Source organism: Nannospalax galili, unplaced genomic scaffold (genome assembly GCF_000622305.1).
Source record: "Nannospalax galili isolate Female #2095 unplaced genomic scaffold, S.galili_v1.0 scaffold118, whole genome shotgun sequence".
Lineage (NCBI taxonomy): Eukaryota > Metazoa > Chordata > Mammalia > Rodentia > Spalacidae > Nannospalax > Nannospalax galili.
This window is the reverse complement of record NW_008340856.1, coordinates 318,550-332,434: the sequence shown is the minus strand read 5'-3', so window position 1 is coordinate 332,434 and position 13,885 is coordinate 318,550. Positions and strand designations below refer to the sequence as shown.

Below are 13,885 nucleotides of genomic sequence, written 5' to 3'. Positions count from 1 at the left end.
TAAGAGGGATGCACAGAGCAGGTAGAAGCCACACAGGGAGTGATGGCCACAGCAGGGCTAGATTCTGCTTAATCCTTACTCAGTTCTCAGGTCCCTACCCACCTCCCAGAGCAGCAGGCCTAGGGACTGCCCTGGACTTGGCACTTCTCTTGTCCTACCCCTCCCCACATACTGACACTGCACATATTATCCCAGGCACTTGGGGCTGGCAGGAGTCATCTCAAAGCCTGGCAGCGATCCCAGCTGCCAAAACCTGAAACTACCACTGGGAGGCCACCTGCCCCTAGCCTGGGTGCTTAATGGGGTACACTATCCTAGTCTCCCTTGCCCCTGAAGTTAGCTTAGCCAGATACACACTGTGCCAGACCCAACCCTCACCCTGTTTCCTCCTCCATAAATAGGGTCAAAGATGTGGTATTATTACTTTGCCAGGCCAAATGTAAACTTAAAGAGTGGCAGGCAACTCATGATTCCCACCAGACACACCTCCTCTCCGTAGCCCCAGGCTGCCCCCTCCTGGTGATTTCAGGGTGCTGTGGCTGTGCTCACCTAACAAGCACACTCTAAAGGGCTCTTCACAGTATCCAAGCAGGAACCAGAAGATCTGCGAAGTCAATGGTGTTCCAAGGCAAGCTCATGCCTGCCTGGGCCCAGGTCTATAACTTATCCAGTAAAATATCTAGGGCGCTAAGACGCTGAGTTTAGACAATAAACACACTCTTCAAATCCCATTGTGAAGTTCAAAGAGACTTACTAACTCCCTGCTTTTGAAGTCAAAGGTCTATTCACAGCATCCTGCCATCATTGTTGTCACTATTTTTCACAGAGTATGTCAAAGGTACAGAGTATGATGCTAAACACCTTTTTGTGGAATGCTCCAATAAATACTAACACACAAAGTTTTACATGGTGTATGATTTTTAAGTTAATTTACCAAAGTAAAAGAGCAATTATTGAACAATAAAAGGCATCCTTTTAAACTCTGTTGGGAGTGTTTGTCCACCAGCAGTCCTGGGTGTCTTCTGCCTCAAATTTATTTGATTTGGGAGGCTAGGTTCTTACTAGCCTCCAAGGGACATCACCTTCAGCCAGAGAATCAAGAGAAGAAGCAGACAGGGAGAGAAGAGATAGGGTGCAGTTGAAGGCTTGGGCACAGGCTCTGAGGGGGCTGTTGGGTGAGGAAAGGGCATCAAGCCAGAAGGCCCAGACCTTGGGTTCAACCAGTGTCCCCTTTCTATGAAAGAGTGGTAGCCCAGGTCTCCAGCACTGTGAGGAAGCCAGGAACTAGCACACAGTTGGCAGGGGCCAGTTAGGTTCTGTGCTTTGCTTTCCAATAAATCTAACTCACTTCCAACTGTTGTTTCTGGCCTTAAATCACACTGACCTGTACACCCTCCCCTAAGAAGCAGGCAGGAGAAAAGATGTAGACTGAGTGCATGGGATGCTGCACCCCACACCAGGCCACCCAGCTCTGCCTGAATGCAAATGCTTTTCTTCAACCTCCAACCTCTGTCCTCTACCCTGAGAGAATTCTGGGCTCCAGCAGGTTTGAGGAGGGAAGAACAGGGGCAAAGGAAGCCGTGGCTTACCACAGGACTGGGCCAAGGCTGGTGGGAAACCCCACTGAGCATCCTCTCCCAGGGTTTCCCAGTGGGTGGCACAGGCACCCACACCAGACTGTCAGCACCTGACATTGCACCATCCCAACCCTGGCACCTCCTCTGGTTTTGCTGGAGATGCCACACCCAGTCTCCCCACCTGAGCTGCTATACAAAGAGTCCTCACACTGCAGATATGGAGAGGCAAGGCAGGCTGGGGAGCTCAGGCAGTCGCCATCAGTCACACAGAAGGGGAGAGGGTAGGAACTCCCCCTCCTCCCGCCTTCTGTGCTGGCCACACCCACTCTGGGAAGGCCACAGAGTAAGAGTCCTAAATTTTGTGGAAAGACGGAATCTGAGAATAAGGGTCATAAAAGCAATCCATCTACTCCCCACACTCTGAGCCATGAAGAAACACAGCTACTGCACCCCACCAGCTTTACTGAACACCCTTCCATGCTTCTCTCTGTTCTGATCACATCAAAAACCTGAATGGTTCCCTATGGCCTAAGGAATTAAGGCAGGTCCCTACTTGTCTCTTAGTTTTGTTGCTGTTTGTTTGGTTGGTTGGCTTTTGAGCCAGGGTCTCACTATTTAACTGAGGCTCGACAAAATCTCTTGTCAGCTTCCTAACACTAGGAAGTTAGAGGGAGTTAGCACCATGTCCTGCTTGTCCATTGGTTTCTCACATAGATCTTCTGATGCCCAGACCCAAGCCTGCAAAGCCTTACCCCTCCCCAACTTCCTCATCCAACTGGCCACTCCAGAAGCTAGCCCAGGCTGCTTTGACTCCCATTCTTCCTTTTCCTAAGCACTGCTCCTGGTCTAGCAGGATTCCACCCCAGCCTCTGGGGGCTCTCTGCCGGCTTTTATGCCTCCTTTATCCAGGACAGGATCTTCCCTGGGTCCTTCCTGGACACAGCACTTCCATCTCTTTGTTAATTACACTAGTTAAAAACTATCAGCTGGTGTTCCATATCACATAGCCCTTCATGGCAGTGATATTATTCCCATATAATGAATGAGAAACTGAGGCACAGGGAGGTTCAGCTTCTTGCACGGAGATCACAAGCAACCCTGCTCTGGTAACTTCTAAAATGAAAAGTTGAGGGAGGAGTACATCAAGAAAGACACAGGTAGACGGTCCTCCCAGAATCAGAAGATCCAGGCTGGCTACCATCAGGTCCTGGGCATCAGACCAGTCCTTCCAGGTCCCTTGGTCACTCACCCAATGAAGCAGAGCAGTGGCCACAATAGTCCAAGGCTGGCTCTGAGCCAGGTCCCATCTAGCCCATCCCTCCCTCAGCAACGCCATTGGCTTTCATGGACTGTCCAAGTCCACCTCTCTCAGGAAGCTAGCCTTCCACCCTTACTTTCCTGACACTTGGGACCCCATCCACCACATATATTTGTGGTCTCCAGAAAGCAGCAGCCTTCCGAATCAGCCATTCCCAAAGAGGATTTTCTTGCTCAGTGAGATACTATCAGGAAGGTTTTTTCTTTTTTTAATTTTTTAAACATTTCATTTATTATTTTTATTTTGTGTGTATGAGTATATTGCCTACAAGGTTTGTAAATGCAACCCTGTCATGCAATGCTCGTGGAGATCAGAAAAGAGTGTCAGATTCCCCTGGAACTGGAGTTATGGATGGTTCTTAGCTGCCATGGGGGTGCTGGGAACTGAACCCTGTCCTCTGCAAGAGCAGCCAGTGCTCTTAACTGCTGAGCTATCTCTCCAGCACCAGTATTAGGAAGTCTTTTTAAAAAGACATATTTCCGGGGCTGGAGAGATGGCTCAGCAGTTACGAACACTGGTTGTTCTTGCAGAAAACCTGGGTTTGAATCCCAGCACCCACATGGTAGCTAACAATTGTCTCTAACTCCAGTTCCAGGGGATCTGATGGCCTCTTCTGTCCTCCTCGGGCACTGTACAACACAGGTGCACTTACCTACATGCAGGCAATACACTCATACACATAAAATAAAAATAATAAATAAAATATTTTTTTAAAAGTGTCCCCCCCGCCTTGGTCAAATTAGTTTGAGAAACATGAAACAGATTTTTTTTCTTTCCTATAGAAAATTATTCAATTATTCAATTATTATAAACATACCATGACCCTCTTATAGGAGCATACCTGCCAGTTTCTACTCTACTTGTCACCTAATCCCTGAGGCGGCTCTCAGCAGTCCTTAAGAAATGATGCCCCTCTCACCCCTCAGGATGGCCTGACAGAGTGGGGAGACAGGCTTGACCCTGCCCTCCTCTGAAGAGTAGGGAGAACATCTGGAGAACTCGGTCTGAGAGCAAGCTAATCCCAGCCCCACCAGACCCTCTGGGCACTGCCCAGGGTGGCAGAACCTTGACCTTCAGTGCCTGCCCTCCCACTCTTCCCTGGAGGGTGGTGACTGCTATCTCCTGCCAGCATCTAATGGGACCTCAACTGACCCTAGCCAGTGCTGAGCTAGGAAAGCAAGGAGCCTTGGGAGAGCCCAAAGCACACTGGACAGCTTCCCATGCAAATCCCTTGCTCCACTCCATCAAGAGCACACAAGCTTTAATGGTAAGACAAAACTAAGATGTATTAAGCTGCTACTGTGAAAGTATGCAGTGCCCCACCCAACCACCTCTGTGACATCACTGTTTACAGACTGAAGGAAACTGAAGCAGCAAAAAGGAGCAGACACTTGCCTATAATGGCTCAACCAGGTCCTGACTCCCAAATACATTGAGGAGGTGGCCAGAGCAGAACAAGCCCAAGCAATAGCTCATGTGACCACCATCAGCAGCAGCAGAGACTCCCACAGGCCAAAGAGAAGGACAATGCACATGCAAGGGACACAGAGGGCTTGTCAAAGGCCTCACAGCTAGGGCTAAAGCTGAAGCCAGCTGCAGCCCCAATCTCTCCCTCCGCCCTGACTAAAGGAAGGGTGCTCACCCCAGATTGGCTGCCCAGAGTGCCAGAAGCAGCTGCAGGCAGAGATAAGGTGCCTTTCCTGCTGTCTACATGTTACCCTGTCTAAGTCCCAGTCACCCCAGCCATCACATCATGGTCTTGGAGCTCCCCGGAGCCAGAGGCCCTGGAAATCAGGCCTGAGTTGCCAGCCTCTGAAACCTCAGCTTGCAGGGGTCCCTCATCTGGTCCCACTTCCCAGCAGGGCACCCTCCACCATCCTCTGCACTCCCCTCTACACTGCCCTAGCCTCACCTGCACCTTTCCCCACAGAGGCACTCTGCCAATACAGTCCACAAGGGACTGAGAGGACCTCGTCTAGGTCTAAACGGTCTGTCCCTCAGGATATACAGGTCTAATCCACTGCACCGTGGCCAATGAACTAGCAATTCTGCAGTGCCTAAGAGCTTGGAAATGCAGACTCTCAGGTCAGGCCTCACTTTAGACCCTCTGAATAGACCTGTATTTTAATAAGATGTGCAGGCGATACACATTAGTATTCAAGTTTGAAAAGCATTTATTTTAATTTTTACTTTATGTATATGAGTATTGTGCCTGCATGTGTGTAAGTGCACTCATATCTTGCATGCCTGCAGAAGACAGAAGAAGGCACTGGATTCCCTAGAACTGGAGTTACAGATGGTTCTTAACTGTCATGTGGGTGCTAGGATTCAAACCTGGGTCTTCTGCAAGAACAACTAGTGTTCTTAACTGCTGATCCATCTCTCTGGCCCCTGAAAAAGCATTTTTAAAGACCACAGCTCTAATCAAATCATGATACCCACAGCATATAACCTTCAGTGGTCTATAACCTTTGGTGCCTGGGGCCTGCTATAAATCCAGACTCAGCTGCTTAGCAATCAAGGCTTTTTTCCCAGCCTAGTTTTAATCTACTTCCTCAGACCTGACATCCCTTCTACCCTGGGAGTAACACCAGTCCTCTGGAAGACTTCAGGACACTCTCAAAGCACCACTTCCTCCAAGGAAGCAGGTCTGACCTACACCTGTCATAGTTCCCTTTTATTTCCTGGCCTGTAAGAACCCTGCCCTGTGTCCCCTGTTGCTTCTGAACACCAGGCTGGACACAGGAGATGCCAGGTACAAACTGTAGCTAACAAGGCCTAGTGTCCAGCCTGGGCTCCACCCTAGTCTTCACTTCAATTCAGCAGACAAGACCACAGGCATAGACAGGCCTCAATGTGTTTTCTCCACACCTCAGTTTCCCCAAATACAGAAGAGAATGCCCACTGATCCAGCTTCCTTCTCTTCCTGGAGGAGGGGGGTATATGTGGAAGATCTGTTCAGGTGAAGGAACAGATCCTCTAAACTCTGGGGCTCAGAATTTGAAATAGATCTCATCCCTATGTGGTCAGCAGCTCCTCCTCATCTAGCCAGTCAGGGCCCTAGGGGGTGATCACCTGTCCAGTGGTGTCCCTGGGGAAGGCTCCCAAGGCAGAGATGGCACTCCCTCCTTCCTGGCCTGGAAACTAGAACTGGCATCTCCTGGAAAGCCCCTTACAAAAACACAACCCCACAGAGCTGCCAACCTCTACAGCCTCCAGGGAAAAAAGTCTCTCTCATCTTATTTCACAGACAGACAAAAAGAAGCTATGGTGGTTTGAATGACATGTCCCCTGTAGGCTCAAGTATTTGAACACTTGGGTCCCCAGTTGGTGGTGCTGTTTGGGGAGGGTCATGGAACCTTCAGGAGGTGTGGCTATGCTGGAGGAAGCCCATCACTGCGGATGGGCTTTGAAGGCATATGGTCTCTCCCATTTCTAGTCTGTCCTGCTTCCTGTGCCTGCCTGAAGAAGATGTAAGCCCTCAGCTTTCTGCTCTGGCTGCCTCCTGCCATGCCTCCCCTTCCATGATGGACTTGGAACCTGCAAGCCAAACAAACTCTTCCTTTTATAAGTTGCCTTGATCATGGTATCACAGCATGATACCATTTCCAATCCTATTTCTCTTACCCTCAGTTCTGTACCCACATCTCACCAGGCCACCTCAGACCCCAGTTAGGCTTTCAAGAACTAAGCTTAAAGCTGCAACTCAGTGTTCAAGGTAGGATCAGAAAGAGGCCAGCTTGTCTGTACAGCCCCATTGAGCTCTCTGCCCTTAAAGAAGCAGGGATTCTAGGCAATGACAAGGGCAATGCTAAACCAAGAGATGACATTCTAGCCAGCTTTTGTACTGGAAGCACAGAGCTCCCCAGCACCATGAAACTAGTGTGCATGAAACTCAACCACTTGGCCTGGGCCCAGAGCCCATCCCAGAAGAATAGATAAGGCCAGGAGAGAAACTTGGGTAGCCCACCTCAAGCCCAATAATCCTTCTGCCTTAAAGGGTATCACTCCCAGGCCAGGCATCCCTACAAGGTAGGAAAAGTCCTTGTTAATTGAGAAGCTCTTGGCTGGTCCAAATCTAAGAGGCATGTGAGAAATGGCAGAGTGGCCTGAACTCCAGAGGGAGGTAGTTTGAGTTCAGACCTCATTCTGCCACTATTAGCTATAGGACTGTGCCTTCAGTCTACCTAATAAAATGGAACTAAAAGTGACCATGTAAGCAGCTAAGAGCATTAAAGGAGCTAGTGTCTACAAAGTCCTTAGAACAGTGCCTGGTGCCCACTGAGTACACCAGGACCTTGCCCCCAGCCACTTGCCCTCAACCATATTTCCCCTACCCAGGATGCTTTCTTTGCTCCCACCTATGCCCAGTTCATGGCTTTTCCTAGGTATCCTAGCCTCACCTCAGATTTGAACTGTTAGCCCTTAGTTTCAGTACTCAACTTACAGTGTGACCTCTTGGTTCATCCCAGGTTACCCTGTCAAGAGCCCAGATCCTCTTCCTCCCCCTGGTTCTCCCCCTTTACTCTACACCATTCAACAGTCTTCTGACTTTGTGCAAGCTGAAGATGAGGATTCATAGAAAGGCACTTTCCCAGCCCCAGAGTCTTCCTCCTCTTGACTCCCTGTCCCCCTGGGCTGAGCATTCAGCAACCACCCAAGGGAGTGAGCGGAAATAAATCCCAGGCTATCCCCATGTCCTGAATTGGAGAATCTGCTTCCTACCTACCCACTACCCACTGTCACATACACACACATGCCCCTGTGTTGACCCTGCCTGGATTTCTACCCAAGAAAGAAAAGAAATCCCTACCCCCACCACCACATGTCTGGCCTCCCCAGTGTCCCCCTGCCAGAAATAAATGTCCTCAAGTTACCCATACCTTCTCTGCTTCCCCTTTCACATCCCACTGGCTGCCTCAAATTCTCACAGTAATCAATACAACTGCTTTTGTAGAAACAAAATTAAAATCATCAGGGTCATTTGAAGGCTACAGGAGGCTCCTGTGCTAACAGCAATATCCATCTCTTTCTTCCTAGCCCAGCCCCATCTTTGTGGCTCCAGATCTCCTGAGTATGAGTTACCGATCAGACACTGTGCTAGATGCTCCAGATATAGCAATGGGGCAGTCAGTCAAGGTTCTAGCCCTTGAGAAGCCAAAGTCAAGACAACTGTAACAGATGGTTATGAACTCATATATACAATGAAGAAAATAAGGCAAGTTCTATGATGAATTCCAAGAGAGGCCTTCTACATATACTGGGTAGGCATCTAAGAAAGGTATATTTAAATTTAGACTGAAAAATAGAAACAAAACAAGCCCAGGAAAAAGCACTGGAAAATCTTCCAGTCAGGGAAGGCATCACAAGCAAAGGCTCTGGGGCAGAAAAAAGGATGTTGGAGAGAGAGAGGTGACTCTAATGTGTCTACTGGGGGAAAGGGTCAAATAAAGCTGGAAAGTCATCAGTGGCCACATGACAGAGGGTCTGATAGGCCAAAGGAAAGCTTTGAGATTTTATTCGAGTGTAATAAGAAGCCATCAAGGAATAAAATGATCTGATCAAAATGTTCTATGTTATTCTTGCTACACTGTTAAGAATAGATCCAAAGAAGGTAAGTGCAGGCACCGGGAGACAGCTACCACAGCATGTAGGTAAGGCTTAAAAGGTGGCGTGGCATGGGGCTGTAGCCTGAGACAGTAACAATGGACTCAGAGCATGGACAATGGACCTGAAACAGACTTTGTGAAAAGAACCAAAAGGCCTTGTTCTGGGACTGGATGTGAAAAGGGGCGGGAGAAAGGAATTGGTGCTACCTGGCTTCCTATTTTAAAAGATGGGTGGATTACAAGCCTCATTCAGATGGCAGGGCCTGGGACAATTCTGTCCCAAGTAGTGTCAGGGTTCTGCTTCACCCACATTAGTCTTCTGTCATCCAAGATATGATAAATCATCAGGAGTGTGGTAGGAGCCAGCAACTGGGGCTAGAGACAAATCTACTTAAAATCATGAGCATGAAATCACTTTATGTTTATAAATTAATGCTTGGTTTTTAAAATCATAAGAATGAAAACTGGGGAGTGAACAGAGGGGATGGTAATAAGTAAAGGCAGATGAAGACCCAGCCCTGGGGCCCTCCAACATTTAAGGATTGAGTTAAGGGGTTTCCTGAAACCAGGTTAAAGCAGAGACAGCCAGGAAGGAAGAAGGAGAAGCCAGGAAAGGATACAGTCTAGGACAGCACTTTCAAGAACAAGCAAGGTGGGCAAAGGCTTGGAGGGGCACATCACTGGAGACCCCGGCTGGGTGGATTCGCAAGGAGGTGGGACTGCAGAAGAAAGAGGTGCAGCTTAGGGGCACCTGTAAAGACAGCTCTCAAGAAAAGGAGGGGCTCTGGAATGGGAAGGGGAGCAAAGACCTCCTGGGAAAGAACGAAGTCCTTGAAATACCAGGGCCCTAGAGGAGGCATGGACCGGCAGGGACTGCGATGCTCCTTCCCCGTAAGAGGAAAAGGGCAGAAGTTGGCAGAACGCAAATATAAGGGCCTGCCCTGAACACACTTTCGTTTGTACACCTTCCTGTCCTCCGTTCACGCACGGTCCTGGAGACCTCAACTCAGCACCTGCTGTTTCTTCCACGCTCGGTCCAATGGCTCCCAGACTGGACCATGATGTGCCACACCAGCACGTTCCTCCGGCAACCTGTGGGCATCGCTGGTCAGGAGTGCCAGCCACTGCGCTTACTTCGGGGCCATGCCTGCTGCGGGTGAAAGATCCTAAAGGGTCCACGGGACGGACCGCTCACCTGAGCGCCCCTTCCCCAGAAAGTGACTTCGATTCGCTCCCCCCTCGGCGAGCCCCTAGTCGGCCCTCCAATAGCTGCTCCCCATTCCGCCCCGGCCTTCCAGGGAGACCCCGCGGACACCAGCGTGCGAAGAGGACAATGTCGCCAGGTCCCGGCAGACGCCCGGGGCTGCCCTCTCCTCGCCTCCCCAGCGCCCACCCTCCCGGCCACCCGAGCTCCAGCGGAGCGTCCGCGCCGGCTTTGTCTGCGCCGCCACCGAGCACGCAGCCCCGGCCCGAGGGTCGCGGCCGCCCCGGGCCACGCCACCTCCGCCCACCGCCGGCCTCCCGGGCTGAGCGCCCGGCCCCGGAGCAGCTGGAACCCCTGGCTTCCGCGGCGGCCGCAGCCTGCTCTCACGCCGCCCATACCTTTCCCTGCTGAGCCGGGGAAGTGAGTGTCCGCGAGCGGCCTCGGCCTCCGCCTCCCCGCCTCCGCCAGCCGCCGGGCTTCCTCCTCTAGCCGCCGCCGGGACCGTAGGGGCCCGAGCCAGCCGCCGCGGCCTGTGTGGGGCCCCGCTCCGCCTCGCGTCCCCGGCCCACCCCGCCGGTGCACTCCGCCTCCGGGACGCGCCGAGCTCCTCCCCGGGCCCGCCCCACCGGGGGCGGGGAGGCCCCGGGCCACAGCTGCGGCGCGGGGAGCCAGCGGTGGTTCCAGCGGGGAGGGCTCCCACCTCTCCCGTAGACTACCCGACCTACCCACCCATCCGCCGGCCCCGCGATGCCCTGCTCTGAGCTCCGCTGCTGCAGACCAAGCCCTCGGTGGGCGCCTCGGAGCCGGCCTGACCTTACCCGGACTTGGGAACCGCGCTTTCTAAAGCAAGGAGTGTCCCCTCTGCTCCCGAGCCAGCTGCACTCCCTCCGCCCTCAGCCAGCCCTCACCTGACGGGGGTCGAAGGCTATTCTCCAAAGACCACCTTAGATGAACCCGGAAGCACAGGTGAGAGGGAAAGACAGCCCTCACATGCCAGCCAGTCTCCCAGGCCTGTGAGCTGGAGGCCTTTTTTGAAAAGTATATTTCCCAGGTACCCAATTCTACAAAGCCTTTTAAAAAAAAAAAAAAAAAATAGGGTCTGACTATGTAGCACTGGCTGGCCTGGAACTAGCTATGTAGACCAGGCTGGCCTCGAATTCACAAAGAAAATTCACTCTGCCTCTGCCTGCAGAGTGCTGGGATTACAAGCATGTGCCACCACAAAACTAAAGCTAATAAGTTTTATAAACATTTTGCCCTCTTGGGGTTAAACTCTGGATTAAATATGCACTCTCCTCCATGACTCCTTACCCTTCACAAAACAGCAGAATGGTTATCAGTTAGATCCCTCGGGTCTGAGTTCTTCCTCTATGTAGCCATTTAGTTTTAGTAAAGTTACCTTGTCTCTTTTTGTTCCACTTACCTCATCTGTAAAATGGGATTAATAAATAGTACCTATTCCAAAGTGTTATATTAAATTAAAATATTCATCTGGTCTCAGTGGATTATAAGTGGTAGAAACTACTCAAATAGGTTTGGTACAAACAGGAAATTTATGTACTCATATAACAGAAAACTACAGCAATATAATTGACTCAGGTATTCAAAAGCTCAACAAAAAATTATCCAGACTTGATCTTCCTACCCCCACCTGTTCCTTACAGTGGTGTATTGGTTCTCAGCAGCTCTAGAACCCATCCTTACAGCCCACGCCTTCATTTCTTTCAGGAAAAGCCTAGGTTATAGCTACTTGTCTCTGACTAGTTCATGTGTCATCCCAAGCCAATCACTGAGGCAATTCCGGGAGTCAGTCCATCTATTCTAACCCACATGGATGGAGAGTGAGGAAGAGTAATTACAGGGCACTGTTTACTACTGGAAGATGAATGGACCCAGAGCTGTGCATGCTGAACATACAGTAGTGTTTCCCTCAAAGCCATTAAAGATACTCATTATGGTCCAAATGAGACAGACAACAGGGACAACCTATCCCTGGGGCACTGGGCAGGTGTTGAGCACTGTTGAAGCATTGTTAAAAATTTTGTTTTAAAAACACTATTAGTATTAATGATCAGCTTTAAATTCTTATTGTAAGTACGCCTAATATTCATGTTCTTGTCAATAAACAAAGATATTGGGAAATGGGGAAATTTAATTCTAATTAGCAGCTAATGGAGTCCACCTCGTGGCCCTGATTGCTTTGCCAGGTGGACTATCCTATATCAGCTCTAGATGTTTTGAACATTCGGTGGACACCTTGAGGAAACTACACAAAAATTGCAGCTGACTGCTCTGGCTCCACAAGCCACAAACTCAGGCAAGACTGTTTCGAATAGTTTTTACCAGACATTTTACTATCAGAAGCATAGATGAACTTGAATGACCCTATAACCATTTCCTCCTAGGAGCACTTCCCCTAGTGGCCTAGCAGAGGGATTGCTATGACTGGGGCTAGATAGGCAAGCCTGTGATCAATGTAAATGCAAGCCGCCATTTGTATGTTAGGTGCGCTATCATTGGTGCAAACACAAACTGACATTTATATGTAAAATGTGCTATGATTGGTCCAAATGCCCCTTTTCTGGTTCAATAAGTAGGTTGTTTGGTTTTGCTGAGTCATCTGAGAGACACCCTCCTGTGCTACCTCCTCTAGTTTTGTAACATTGAGCCCAATAAAAGGCTTCTGTCAAGTGATCATTTCTTGTCTACTGTCAATGGTCCTGACTGAGCTGGTAACATGTAGAAAGAAGCAGGAGAGACAATCAGAATGCCAGTGATAGCAGAGGCCATGGGGTAGCAGTGGCAGCAGCAATACCACCTCGGCAGTCAGCAGACCTAGCTATAAAAGTGACCAGGCAGCTAGTTGTGTGACACCTGAAGGAGACCCAGGTTGACAGTTTAAGAGAGTGGCCAGAGCAGGAATAACAGTTATGGTCAAAGGAAAAGGGACAGAAAGCCGAGGCTGAAGGACAGAAGACTGAGAAGAGAAACTGCAGGCCATGGTCACTGGAAGAGTTCTAGAGGGCTGTCAGGCCTTTATGGCTAAGAGTCTTAGACACCCTAGGCCCAGAAGCTATAACACTGGCTGCTGTCAATGGCTGGGGAAACCTGACTTCCTAAGGCCTACACAAGAGCTATGTACTTGTAGAGATGAAGGTCCCCATACCCTAGACTGGCAAGAACACTATAACACTGTAGGGCACCAACTGCTGCTGCTCCTGCCTGCCTGCTGCTTCACTCACTGCTGTCAAACACCAGTAGATACAAAAGCTACCAAAGACCAAAACTTGAAGGACTTACCCACGATTTCTATCTGGGTAAAGCCAAAGGACTCCATTCAGACAACTGGTAACACAAGGTGCCAGTACATCTGGAATATCCTTATATGTTTGAGGAACTTTCCATGCCACGAATCCTTCTCCACAACCCCACTTCAAAGACAGAACCTCTCTTTCTCAGGCACTTTTTAAAAATAATTTTATGTTTTATTTTATTTATTATTTTTATTTCATGCATATGAGTATATTACCTGCATGTATATAAGTGCACCTATGTTGTGTAATGCCCATAGAGGTCAGAAGAGGGCGTCAGATCCCCTGGAACTGGAGTTATGAATGGTTGTTAGCCATCATGTGGGTGGTGGGAATCAAACCCAGGTCCTCTACAAAAGCAGCCAGTGCTCTCAATTGTTGAGCCATCTCTCCACCCCCGTTTCCCAGGTACTTTTGCCCCAAAGATGATAGCACCACTTAAGACCCACCAATGAGCTGCATCACTGAAATTTTGTACGTGAAACTAAGTAACACAAGGAGCCAAGCATCACCCAGAATCCATTCAGGAGGAGAATACCAAGAGTGGAACTGGAGGCACCTCACTTGAAGTGAGACAGTGGCTAAAGTCTGTCATAACATAACTCCCCCCCCCCAAACTTAGTGGTTTAAAATAAATTCTTATTTCTCAGTTATTTGGCTTGACTAGACTCAGATAGACAGTTCTGTTGCATATGGTATCTGTGAGGCCCAGCTGTAGAAACTTGGCTGCAGCCACGTACATCTCCAGTAGGATAGCCTAGACTACCTTACAAATGGCAGCTTGGTTTCCCAGAGAGTGAAAATGAAGGCTTGTACCCAGGTTTGCCAGGTGTTCATGTCTACTACATTCTAAGACTGAAGTCCCA

At 49.6% G+C, this 13,885-nt stretch overlaps 1 protein-coding gene and 1 long non-coding RNA gene across 14 annotated transcripts in view; one reads left to right on the top strand and one right to left on the bottom strand.

Annotated features, from left to right (window-relative positions):
* Positions 1-13,885, bottom strand: part of Smox (spermine oxidase) — a 59,510-nt gene that overhangs the window by 25,237 nt on the left and 20,388 nt on the right. For 10 of the 13 annotated variants that reach the window (XM_008835884.2, XM_008835888.2, XM_029564844.1 and 7 more), the window contains exon 1: positions 10,107-10,278. The exons of 1 other annotated variant lie outside the window; for it this stretch is intronic. The gene's annotated coding sequence lies outside the window, so the exon portion shown is untranslated. Of the gene's footprint in view, positions 1-10,106; positions 10,279-10,616; positions 10,639-13,885 lie in introns of those variants that run through there. 2 more of the 13 variants (XM_029564846.1, XM_029564849.1) reach the window with 2 other exon arrangements.
* On the top strand, positions 10,473-11,994 carry LOC115070841. Its single transcript, XR_003849962.1, has 2 exons — positions 10,473-10,674; positions 11,916-11,994. It is a non-coding gene; the product is annotated as an uncharacterized LOC115070841 (long non-coding RNA).